Genomic DNA, 12,500 nt, shown 5'->3' with positions numbered 1-12,500 from the left:
TGCCGCCCCGGCAGACGCGGTTTTCGCGCCGCCCCGGCTGACGCGGTTTCGTGCCGCCCCGGCAGACGCGGTTTTTTGCCGCCCCGGCTGACGCAGTTCGGACTTGGCACTTTTTGGCTGAGCCTTGCTGGCGGCCCACTCACTCGATCGCCATGTCTGTTTGCCACAGTTTTCCCGGTGGTGCCGCACCCGGGCTCGCCCCGGCAGACGCGTTTTTTTTTTCTTTCGCCCCGGCTGACGCAGTTTTCGCGCCGCCCCGGCAGACGCGGTTTTCGCGCCGCCCCGGCAGACGCGGTTTTTTGCGCCGCCCCGGCTGACGCAGTTCGGACTTGGCACTTTTTGGCTGAGCCTGGCTGGCGGCCCACTCACTCGATCGCCATGTCTGTTTGCCACAGTTTTCCCGGTGGTGCCGCACCCGGGCTCGCCCCGGCTGACGCAGTTTTCGCGCCGCCCCGGCTGACGCGGTTTCGTGCCGCCCCGGCAGACGCGGTTTTTTGCGCCGCCCCGGCTGACGCGGTTTTTTGCCGCCCCGGCTGACGCAGTTCGGACTTGGCACTTTTCGGCTGTGCCTGGCTGGCGGCCCACTCACTCGATCGCCATGTCTGTTTGCCACAGTTTTCCCGGTGGTGCCGCACCCGGGCTCGCCCCGGCAGACGCGTTTTTTTTTTTTCTTTCGCCCCGGCTGACGCAGTTTTCGCGCCGCCCCGGCTGACGCGGTTTCGTGCCGCCCCGGCAGACGCGGTTTTTTGCGCCGCCCCGGCTGACGCGGTTTTTGCCGCCCCGGCTGACGCAGTTCGGACTTAGCACTTTTTGGCTGAGCCTGGCTGGTGGCCCACTCACTCGATCGCCATGTCTGTTAGCCACAGTTTTCCCGGTGGTGCCGCACCCGGGCTCGCCCCGGCTGACGCAGTTTTCGCGCCGCCCCGGCTGACGCGGTTTCGTGCCGCCCCGGCAGACGCGGTTTTCGCGCCGCCCCGGCTGACGCGGTTTTTGCCGCCCCGGCTGACGCAGTTCGGACTTAGCACTTTTCGGCTGTGCCTGGCTGGCGGCCCACTCACTCGATCGCCATGTCTGTTTGCCACAGTTTTCCCGGTGGTGCCGCACCCGGGCTCGCCCCGGCTGACGCAGTTTTCGCGCCGCCCCGGCTGACGCGGTTTCGTGCCGCCCCGGCAGACGCGGTTTTCGCGCCGCCCCGGCTGACGCGGTTTCGTGCCGCCCCGGCAGACGCGGTTTTTTGCCGCCCCAGCTGACGCAGTTCGGACTTAGCACTTTTTGGCTGAGCCTTGCTGGCGGCCCACTCACTCGATCGCCATGTCTGTTTGCCACAGTTTTCCCGGTGGTGCCGCACCCGGGCTCGCCCCGGCAGACGCGTTTTTTTTTTTCTTTCGCCCCGGCTGACGCAGTTTTCGCGCCGCCCCGGCAGACGCGGTTTTCGCGCCGCCCCGGCAGACGCGGTTTTTTGCGCCGCCCCGGCTGACGCGGTTTTTTGCCGCCCCGGCTGACGCAGTTCGGACTTGGCACTTTTTGGCTGAGCCTGGCTGGCGGCCCACTCACTCGATCGCCATGTCTGTTTGCCACAGTTTTCCCGGTGGTGCCGCACCCGGGCTCGCCCCGGCTGACGCAGTTTTCGCGCCGCCCCGGCTGACGCGGTTTCGTGCCGCCCCGGCAGACGCGGTTTTTTGCGCCGCCCCGGCTGACGCGGTTTTTTGCCGCCCCGGCTGACACGGTTCGGACTTTGCACTTTTCGGCTGTGCCTGGCTGGCGGCCCACTCACTCGATCGCCATGTCTGTTTGCCACAGTTTTCCCGGTGGTGCCGCACCCGGGCTCGCCCCGGCAGACGCGTTTTTTTTTTTTTTTTCTTTCGCCCCGGCTGACGCAGTTTTCGCGCCGCCCCGGCTGACGCGGTTTCGTGCCGCCCCGGCAGACGCGGTTTTTTGCGCCGCCCCGGCTGACGTGGTTTTTGCCGCCCCGGCTGACGCAGTTCGGACTTTGCACTTTTTGGCTGAGCCTGGCTGGCGGCCCACTCACTCGATCGCCATGTCTGTTTGCCACAGTTTTCCCGGTGGTGCCGCACCCGGGCTCGCCCCGGCAGACGCGTTTTTTTTTTTCCTTCGCCCCGGCAGACGTGGTTCCCCCCCCCCCCCTCCGTCTTTCTTTTTGTTTTTTTTTTCGCCGCGGCTGAAGTGGATTTTTCGGTGCCTCGACGCCCCGGTAGTCGCGGTTTTTCCGTTTCCGCACGGCCCCGGCTGACGCTGCTCGGTCACAGTCGCCTTTTGTGGTGATTGCAGACTTCTTGAGCGCGGGTGTTTTTTTTTTGTTGTTGTTGTTGTTTTATTACGCATTCGCTCCAGCAGACGCTGTTTAGACTTTTTGTTTCCTCTTTTATCCTGCGACGAGGTGACGAGGTTTATTCGGTGCCCCGCCGCCCCGGCTGAAGTGATTTTTCCTGTCCCGTGCCGCCCCGGCTGACGCGGTTGGGACTTCGCGTTTGTTCGGCCGCCACGGGTTTTGGCGCACTCGCTCGGTTGCTTGTTGTTGCCACTTGTTGCGAACCCAGGTTTCTTGAGCGAGCGCGGGCGTTTTTTCTTCCTTTCTTTCTTTGTTCTATGTGTTAGCGAATCGGCCTTTAATATCACACGAGGACTCACAACCAACAATTTTCAGTTTGAAGTGTAAAAAATCTGCAGGTGTTGACGTAACTGACTTGCCCCGTACCCTTGAGTACATCCATGAAGTTCTCGTAGTACTACTAAATCGCATTATTCCAAGTGGAGAAATTCCCATAAACTTGCAAACCTCTACACGAAAATCGGTGCGCGTGATAAAGTTGAAAATTATCGTCCGATATCAAATGTGCCTTCTATAACACAAATTCTAGGAAAAAAAAAAAAAAAAACACTTGTTCGCCGTTTTCTGCGCCGTGACTGGCAGCACTCCGGCGAAGCGAAACGGGGTCGATTCGAGCACGATATCGGCGTCTTTCGACGTGCTCGCCGGCGACCGTCGCACGAGTACGTCGCACGAGCGCGTCTGCCGGGGCGCCGTTTGCGAAGCCGACGCAAAAGTGGGAACCGCCGCTCGGATGATCGCCGCTTTCGGCAGAGTGAGTGTTGGCACTCCGGGGAAGCGAAACAGCGTGAATGCGCCCACGAAATCGGCGTATTTTGAAGTGCCCGAAGGCGACCGTCGCACGAGTACGGTAAACCGCGTCAGCCGGGGCGTAGTTCGGGACGCCGACGAAAAAGTGGGAAGCGCAACTCGGATCTTCGCCGTTTTTGCAGGAGTGAGTGGCGGCCCTCCTGCGAGACCAAGAAGCATCGATTCGTGCACGAATTCGGCGCCTTTCGACGTGATCGCCGGCGACCGTCGCTCGAGTAGGGCAAACCGCGTCTGCCGGGGCGGGCTTCGGGACGCCGATGCGAAAGTGGGAAACGCTGCTCGGATGTTCGCCGTTTTTGGCCGAGTGAGTGCTGGCACACGGGCGAAGCCAAACGGGGCCGATTACGGCACGATATCGGCGTCTTTCGACGTGCCCGCCGGCGACCGTCGCACGAGTACGGTAAACCGCGTCAGCCCGGGCGGAGTTCGGGACGCCGATGCGAAAGTGGAGAACGCCGCTCGGATCTTCGCCGTTTTTGGAGGAGTGAGTGGCGGCACTCCGGAGAAGCCAAGGAGCGCCAATTAGCGCACGATATCGGCGTCTTTCGACGCGCTCGCCGGCGACCGTCGCACGAGTAGGGCAAACCGCGTCTGCCGGGGCGGGGTTTACGACGCCGACGCAAAAGTGGGAACCGCCGCTCGGATGTTGGCCGTTTTTGGCAGAGTGAGTGCTGGCACTCCGGCGACGCGAAAGAGCGCGAATGCGCCCACGAAAGTGGCGTATTTGGACGTGCGTGACGGCGACCGCTGCAGGAGTACGAAAAACCACGTCAGCCGGGGCGAGCGACACACGGCGGTCTGGGTGCTTATCGCTGCTATTATAGGGGCACCCCGGCAGACGCAGAAAAAAAAAAAAAATTTTCGACCTTCTTTTTTGCTGGTCGAGCTCGGGTAACCCAGGTCGCAATGGGAGCCGCGCACGAAAGCGGCGTCGCGAGACGCGTTCGCGGTCGCTAGTCGCACGAGCTCGGCAACCGCGTCAGCCGGCGCGGAGTTCGGGATGCCGACGGCTAAGTGGGTACCGCTGCTCGGATGTTCGCCGTTTTTGGCCGAGTGAGTGCTGGCACTCCGGTGAAGCCAAGGAGCGCCAATTCGTGCACGATATCGGCGTCTTTCGACGTGCCCGCCGGCCACCGCCGCACGAGTACGGCAAACCGCGTCTGCCGGGGCGGGGTTCGCGACGCGTACGCAATAGTGGGAACCGTCGCTCGGATGTTCGTCGTCTTTGGCCGAGCGAGTGCTGGCACTCCGGCGAAGCGAAACGGGGCCGATTCGGGCACGATATCGGCGTATTTCGACGTGCTCGCCGGCGACCGTCGCACGAGTACGGCAAAGCGCGTCTGCCGGGGCGAGGTTTGCGACGCCGACGAAAAAGTGGGAAGCGCCGCTCGGATCTTCGCCGTTTTTGCAGGAGTGAGTGGCGGCCCTCCTGCGAGACCAAGAAGCATCGACTCGCGCACGATATCGGTGTCTTTCGACGTGCCCGCCGGCCACCGCCGCACGAGTACGGCAAACCGCGTATGCCGGGGCGGGGTTGGCGACGCCGACGCAAAAGTGGGAACCGCCACTAGGATGTTCGCCGTTTTTGGCAGAGTGAGTGCTGGCACTCCGGCGAAGCGAAAGAGCGCGAATGCGCCCACGAAAGTGGCGTGTTTGGACGTGCTTGACGACGACCACCGCAGGAAAACGAAAAACCACGTCAGCCGGGGCGAGCGACCCATGGCGGTCTGGGTGCTTATCGCTGCTATTATAGGGGCACCCCGGCAGACGCAAAAAAAAAAAAAAAAATTTTTTTCGACATTCTTTTTTGCTCGTCGACCTCGGGTGACCCAGGTCGCAGTGGGAGCCGCGCACGAAAGCGGCGTCGCGAGACGGCTTCGCGGTCGCTAGTCGCACGAGCTCGGCAACCGCGTCTGCCGGGGCGGAGTTCGGGACGCCGACGGCTAAGTGGGAACCGCCGCTCGGATGTTCGCCGTTTGTGGCCGAGTGAGTGCTGGCACTCCGGCGAAGCCAAACGGGGCCGATTCCGGCACGATATCGGCGTCTTTCTACGTGCTCGCCGGCGACCGTCGCACGAGTACGGCAAAGTGCGTCTGCCGGGGCGGGGTTTGCGACGCGTACGCAATAGTGAGAACCGTCGCTCGGATGTTCGTCGTCTTTCGCCGAGCCAGTGCTGGCAATCCGGCGAAGCCGAACGGAGCCGATTCGGGCACGATATCGGCGTCTTTCCACGTGCTCGCCGGCGACCGTCGCACGAGTACGGTAAACCGCGTCAGCCGGGGCGGAGTTCGGGACGCCGATGCGAAAGTGGGAAGCGCCGCTCGGATCTTCGCCGTTTTTGGAGGAGTCAGTGGCGGCACTCCGGTGAAGCCAAGGTGCGCCAATTCGCGCACGATATCGGCGTCTTTCGACGTGCCCGCCGGCCACCGTCGCACGAGTACGGCAAACCTCGTCTGCCGGGGCGGGGTTTGCGACGCCGACGCAAAAGTGGGAACCGCCGCTCGGATGTTCGCCGTTTTTGGCAGAGTGAGTGCTGGCACTCCGGCGAAGCGAAAGAGCGCGAATGCGCCCACGAAAGTGGCGTGTTTGGACGTGCTTGACGACGACCACCGCAGGAAAACGAAAAACCACGTCAGCCGGGGCGAGCGACCCATGGCGGTCTGGGTGCTTATCGCTGCTATTATAGGGGCACCCCGGCAGACGCAAAAAAAAAAAAAAATTTTTTTCGACATTCTTTTTTGCTCGTCGACCTCGGGTGACCCAGGTCGCAGTGGGAGCCGCGCACGAAAGCGGCGTCGCGAGACGGCTTCGCGGTCGCTAGTCGCACGAGCTCGGCAACCGCGTCTGCCGGGGCGGAGTTCGGGACGCCGACGGCTAAGTGGGAACCGCCGCTCGGATGTTCGCCGTTTGTGGCCGAGTGAGTGCTGGCACTCCGGCGAAGCCAAACGGGGCCGATTCCGGCACGATATCGGCGTCTTTCTACGTGCTCGCCGGCGACCGTCGCACGAGTACGGCAAAGTGCGTCTGCCGGGGCGGGGTTTGCGACGCGTACGCAATAGTGAGAACCGTCGCTCGGATGTTCGTCGTCTTTCGCCGAGCCAGTGCTGGCACTCCGGCGAAGCCGAACGGAGCCGATTCGGGCACGATATCGGCGTCTTTCCACGTGCTCGCCGGCGACCGTCGCACGAGTACGGTAAACCGCGTCAGCCGGGGCGGAGTTCGGGACGCCGATGCGAAAGTGGGAAGCGCCGCTCGGATCTTCGCCGTTTTTGGAGGAGTCAGTGGCGGCACTCCGGTGAAGCCAAGGTGCGCCAATTCGCGCACGATATCGGCGTCTTTCGACGTGCCCGCCGGCCACCGTCGCACGAGTACGGCAAACCTCGTCTGCCGGGGCGGGGTTTGCGACGCCGACGCAAAAGTGGGAACCGCCGCTCGGATGTTCGCCGTTTTTGGCAGAGTGAGTGCTGGCACTCCGGCGAAGCGAAAGAGCGTGAATGCGCCCACGAAAGTAGCGTATTTGGACGTGCTTGACGGCGACCGCCGCAGGAGTACGAAAAACCACGTCAGCCGGGGCGAGCGACCCACGGCGGTCTGGGTGCTTATCGCTGCTATTATAGGGGCACCCCGGCAGACGCAGAAAGAAAAAAAAAATGGGGACATGGCGTGCGTCACCGTGCGGCTTCGCAGCGTTGCCGAAGTCGCCGAGCCCTTCGACTGAGCCGAACGGCGGACAGGGAACGTTGGTCGGCCGTTCTAACCTGTCGGTGCCACGCCGAGACGTCGTTAAGGAAAACCGCGTCGTGGGCCTCTACGACGCCGTCGAGTCGTTGTACGTTTGGTGTCCAGCGTGTCGGCGGCGAGTAGCGGACACGTCGTTCACGACTTCGGTCTTTCGCAGTCGACGCGAACTTGCGGAGAGTCGTGGTGCCTCACGTTTTCGGCAGAAACCGCGGCGGAATTTTCCCGTGCGTGCGCGCACGACCTCGGTGCTGTGCCGTCAGCGTAGTGTTGCACAAACTCGTGGCCTACCCAAGGTGCGGTACGTTTGCGGCCGTATCCTCGGTGGGAATTTCGTGAGTAGGGTCGCAAATTCTACGACCTCGGCGGGTTTGAGAGCGACGTAGACTTGTGGCACGCTCAACATGCCACACGTTTCGGGGCACACCCGCGGTGAAATTTTCTCGAGTACGCTCGTATTAGGGCCCAAGGAGGTCTGGGTACTTATCGCTGCTATTATGTGGGGGTTCTCGTGAGCGGCGTACGCGAAAGCGACCGGGTGTCTGATATGCGGCGGGCTTCGGCCTCGTCAAGCGTGTCCTCGGGTCTGCTCCAGGGGAATCCACGGCAGTCGTCTGCAGCCTCATCCGCTTGATGCGTTAGGGGCTGGTTGTCGGACGGTGCCGTTTTACCACGATATCGAGGTGTGTTCCGTGTCGTCCTCGGGCGATTCAGATGCGAAAGCGCCGAAGACGCGGGCGTGACCCGTCGTCTGGCGGCTTTGCAGTCTCGGCTCCGTTGCTAGTTCCGGCCGGTCCACCGACAGTGCAGCGGGCTTGGGCAACCCGCACGGCGCGACCGAGTCGATGCAACGAAAAAGAGCGAGCATGAACGTGCTTCTTGCCGCACGGCTCCCACTCGTCTTTCGGGAAGGTTGTGCCGTAGCGAGCTCGAACGCCGTCATCTCGGAGTGCAAAATAAGCGTGTTGGGGCGCCTGAAGGTGGCCTCCGCCGCACACAGACTGCGTCCGGCCCGCCGAGGGCGAGGACGGACGCGCAGTCGAACGATTACCTGGTTGATCCTGCCAGTAATCATATGCTTGTCTCAAAGATTAAGCCATGCATGTCTAAGTACATGCCGAAATAAGGCGAAACCGCGAATGGCTCATTAAATCAGTTATGGTTCCTTAGATCGTTTCTTCCTACTTGGATAACTGTGGCAATTCTAGAGCTAATACATGCAGTGAGCCTGGAGCCCTTTGGGTAACGGGTGCTTTTATTAGACCAAGATCGATCGGGTTTCGGCCCGTATTGTGTGGTGACTCTGGATAACTTTGTGCTGATCGCATGGCCACGAGCCGGCGACGTTTCTTTCAAGTGTCTGCCTTATCAACTTTCGATGGTAGGTTACTTGCTTACCATGGTTGTTACGGGTAACGGAGAATCAGGGTTCGATTCCGGAGAGGGAGCCTGAGAAACGGCTACCACATCCAAGGAAGGCAGCAGGCGCGCAAATTACCCACTCCCGGCACGGGGAGGTAGTGACGAAAAATAACAATACGGGACTCTTTTGAGGCCCCGTAATTGAAATGAGTACACTCTAAATCCTTTAACGAGGATCAATTGGAGGGCAAGTCTGGTGCCAGCAGCCGCGGTAATTCCAGCTCCAATAGCGTATACTAAAGCTGCTGCGGTTAAAAAGCTCGTAGTTGGATCTCAGTTCCAGACGAGTAGTGCATCTACCCGATGCGACGGCTCGGACTGAACATCATGCCGGTTCTTTCTTGGTGCACTTCATTGTGTGCCTCGAGATGGCCGGTGCTTTTACTTTGAAAAAATTAGAGTGCTCAACGCAGGCGAGTCGCCTGAATAAACTTGCATGGAATAATAGAACAAGACCTCGTTTCTGTTCTGTTGGTTTTTGGAATACGAGGTAATGATTAAGAGGGACGGACGGGGGCATTCGTATTGCGGCGCTAGAGGTGAAATTCTTGGACCGTCGCAAGACGAACTACTGCGAAAGCATTTGCCAAGAATGTTTTCATTGATCAAGAACGAAAGTCAGAGGTTCGAAGGCGATCAGATACCGCCCTAGTTCTGACCATAAACGATGCCAACCAGCGATCCGCCTGAGTTACTCAAATGACTCGGCGGGCAGCTTCCGGGAAACCAAAGTATTTGGGTTCCGGGGGAAGTATGGTTGCAAAGCTGAAACTTAAAGGAATTGACGGAAGGGCACCACCAGGAGTGGAGCCTGCGGCTTAATTTGACTCAACACGGGAAAACTTACCCGGCCCGGACACTGGGAGGATTGACAGATTGAGAGCTCTTTCTTGATTCGGTGGATGGTGGTGCATGGCCGTTCTTAGTTGGTGGAGCGATTTGTCTGGTTAATTCCGATAACGAACGAGACTCTAGCCTATTAAATAGGTGCGGGGTTCCCAGCACCTTACAACCTTCTTAGAGGGACAAGCGGCTCCTAGCCGCACGAAACAGAGCAATAACAGGTCTGTGATGCCCTTAGATGTCCGGGGCCGCACGCGCGCTACACTGAAGGAAGCAGCGTGTCTTTATCCCTGTCTGAAAAGACTGGGTAACCCGTGGAACTTCTTTCGTGATTGGGATAGGGGCTTGCAATTGTTCCCCTTGAACGAGGAATTCCCAGTAAGCGCGAGTCATAAGCTCGCGTTGATTACGTCCCTGCCCTTTGTACACACCGCCCGTCGCTACTACCGATTGAATGATTTAGTGAGGTCTTCGGACCGATGTCCGGCGCGGCCTTTCGGTTGCGCCGGTCTGTTGGAAAGATGACCAAACTTGATCATTTAGAGGAAGTAAAAGTCGTAACAAGGTTTCCGTAGGTGAACCTGCGGAAGGATCATTAACGGATTGTGAAGGGTGAGCGCCTCAGCTGCGTCTGCGCCCGACACTTTCTGCCGCTGACCCCGTTTGGACGCGGGGTCGGCTTTTCCCCACGGGGCTGCCTGAATGTGGAGCGGCACCCCGTGACAAATTGTTGCGCCCAGCGGACGCCAACACCGCGACCTTGGACGGTCGGCCAGGTGGCGGACGCGGGTACAAACGGCGCAACGCACTCATAGGTCGGCTTTCGACCCGCCACTGCACCGTGGCTCGAAGCGCTCGAAATGCGCGACCCGACCGCTGCGGGACCGCCTAGTACTGTAAACAGGAGCGGCGGAGCGCGAACGGCGAGTCGTGGTTACGTCGGTAGAAGGCGAGGCTGCGCGTTCCCGAAACGCCAGCCGAGTGCCCTCCCGACCGTTCGAGCGTGCAAGAACGAGACCCGACAATCGCGCGGCGACTGCCAAGTACGAGAGGAACGGCACAAGCGTCGGCGGTCGGTCAAGGAACTGGCGATGTGACGGGTCCGCTGTGCACCAGTGCATACCGTCCCGCCGTCCGCGGCAAGCGCCTCCGCGTCCTCGGGTGACGGAGGCTGCCGGTCGGTTCTTGCAGGCGAGGGATCTCGCTGGCACCGGTTCGCGTTGACGCGCGGCCGGTCATGGCACGGCGATGCGACGGCCGAGGTGCGCAGTACTCGATGGAGGAACCGCACGCTCCGATGACCGTCCCGCCCTCCGCGGCGTATGCGTACCGACCGTAATGGTTGCAGCAGCGCCGGCCGGCTTTTGAATTCGCCACACGAAACACGGTGCGAGATCGCGGTTAGGGGAGCGTCGACGTTGCCAGGCGTTTTGCTTGCTGCCGAGGGAAAGGCGGCACGGCCACGTCGCGCTCGTCGCGATTAGCGGGTCTGCGCGCTTTGGGAAGGTGCCGCAACGACTTGCCGAAAGAGGAAGCACGGAAGAACGAGGGACTTGGACGTCCCGACAATTGAACGCACTTGCGGCCAGGCCCTTGCTGGCTTCGTTCTTCCGCCTCGAGTAGGCTCGTACGCGGCTCCGGCGCCGAAAGTGGTCCTTGGCACCGACTTCGGTGGACGTGGGAAGTGCCGCGCAAGTACGGCGCGCCTGGCTCCACCTGTTGGCTAAAGTAGGCAGCCGGATCGGCATTTTGGTGTGCGGTGGCAAACCGTGGATGCGAAAAAAGCTTGTGCGATTTCGTGGAACAAAAAGCGGGGGTCCCCCTTTTTATGCGGAGGAGACCGACCCGCCCGCCGTGGTGAACCGCGACGCCACGGTAAAAACGGGAGAGGCTTGTCGATGGGACCGTGCATCCCGCGCTCCACGGAGGCCGGGAGGCGGCCGCCCGAGGAAATGTGTAGCCGTCGAGGCCCGCATCTGCGTGCACTCTTATCCAAATGGGTGTACCGCAGGCATTTTCTGGTTAGGCGGGCCAATGAGAGCGAGCACACAACGATACCTACGGGTCCGGCTTGGAGAACCGGCTTCGACGCCTCCCGAGTATTTATAGAGGGGTGGACCACGAAAGCACTCGCAAGTAGCGGAAGCGAAACGCCGTCCGAAACACACCGTTTGCTCGATTTGCGGCAGCCGAAAAAGGCGCGGCAGAGTTTTGGAGTCCAAGCGTGCGCTGAAAAGCGCCCTTCTTGGCCACTGTTTGGCCGAGTGCCAGAAACGTTTGGTTTTGACTGTACGGAATTGAACAAACACTTTTTCACGACTCTAAGCGGTGGATCACTCGGTTCTCGGGTCGATGAAGAACGCAGCCAGCTGCGAGACTTGGTGTGAATTGCAGGACACACTGAGCACTGATTCTTTGAACGCACATTGCGGCCTTGGGTCTTCCCTTGGCTTCGTCTGTCTGAGGGTCGGATCACATATCAAGAGAGCCTTCGGCGCACAAGGGAACGTGAGCCGTCGACTCGTTTTGACCGCGTCGGCAACACGGACAGCACGCTGAACACCTCACAGCGAGCGCCAACAGCGGCCACTCAAGGGCGAGACGGTGGCGACCGTCGTGCCAGAGCCCAACCGAAACGGGGGCGACCGACTGCATTGAGGATGTGGCACCTCGTTGAGACCGCCGCAGGACTTCGAGTCGGAAGGAAGCCTGCAGGGAAAGTGCGGTCGAGGTTGCGTACTCCTCTCTGCGACCGGGCGCGCAAGAGCTGCGAGAGCCACGGACGCGCAACTTTAACGCACGGTAAACACGAGGAGCGAAAGCCGGCCAGCAAAGCTTCTCCAGCCGTGCGCAAAGTGCGCGAGATCGCAGCCTTTCGTTGCGCTTGTTGCCCTCGAAGTAAGCAGGGTGTCCCGTAGACCGGGCGCTCGAACACGCTGCGGGGCCGTGCCTCCTCCAGGCTTTGCCGCGCGAACAGGGAACGTTCGCGCGCAAAGCGCAGGGAGGTGAGGAGGCTGCGCCCGACGTTTGCGGTTCGCTGCGTACGCGGTTGATGCGGAGAGCACGGCGCGACGACTTGCCGCGAAGCGGAAAAAGTCTCCCGCACGAGTTGGCGAAACGTTGGCGAAGCTTAAGGCGTTCTCGTCGTAGTCCGCCGTCGGTCTAAGTGCTTCGCAGTTCCCGTCCCGTTCAAAAAACTGGGCCACTCCAGTTGGGGCGGGGGCGACGCTACACGAGACGATGCCTCTCGCCAGGCTGCGTGGCTGCCCTTGCGGCGGCGGCGACTGGCCTCGGCGGTGTTTGGGCTTTCGACACGGTCGTTTATCACGCAACTGCT

At 60.9% G+C, this 12,500-nt stretch overlaps 2 non-coding genes across 2 annotated transcripts; both read left to right on the top strand.

Moving 5' to 3' along the window:
• Positions 1 to 7,946: 7,946 nt before the first annotated feature.
• On the top strand, positions 7,947 to 9,761 carry LOC142794008 (small subunit ribosomal RNA). Its single transcript, XR_012891997.1, has one exon. It is a non-coding gene; the product is annotated as a small subunit ribosomal RNA (ribosomal RNA).
• Positions 9,762 to 11,480: 1,719 nt separating this feature from the next.
• LOC142794019 (5.8S ribosomal RNA) lies at positions 11,481 to 11,633 on the top strand. Its single transcript, XR_012892006.1, has one exon. It is a non-coding gene; the product is annotated as a 5.8S ribosomal RNA (ribosomal RNA).
• The last annotated feature ends 867 nt before the right edge of the window (positions 11,634 to 12,500 follow it).

The sequence above is a fragment of the Rhipicephalus microplus genome, unplaced genomic scaffold, assembly GCF_043290135.1.
Source record: "Rhipicephalus microplus isolate Deutch F79 unplaced genomic scaffold, USDA_Rmic scaffold_361, whole genome shotgun sequence".
NCBI classification, from domain to species: domain Eukaryota; kingdom Metazoa; phylum Arthropoda; class Arachnida; order Ixodida; family Ixodidae; genus Rhipicephalus; species Rhipicephalus microplus.
This window is presented reverse-complemented; position numbering and strand designations above follow the sequence as displayed.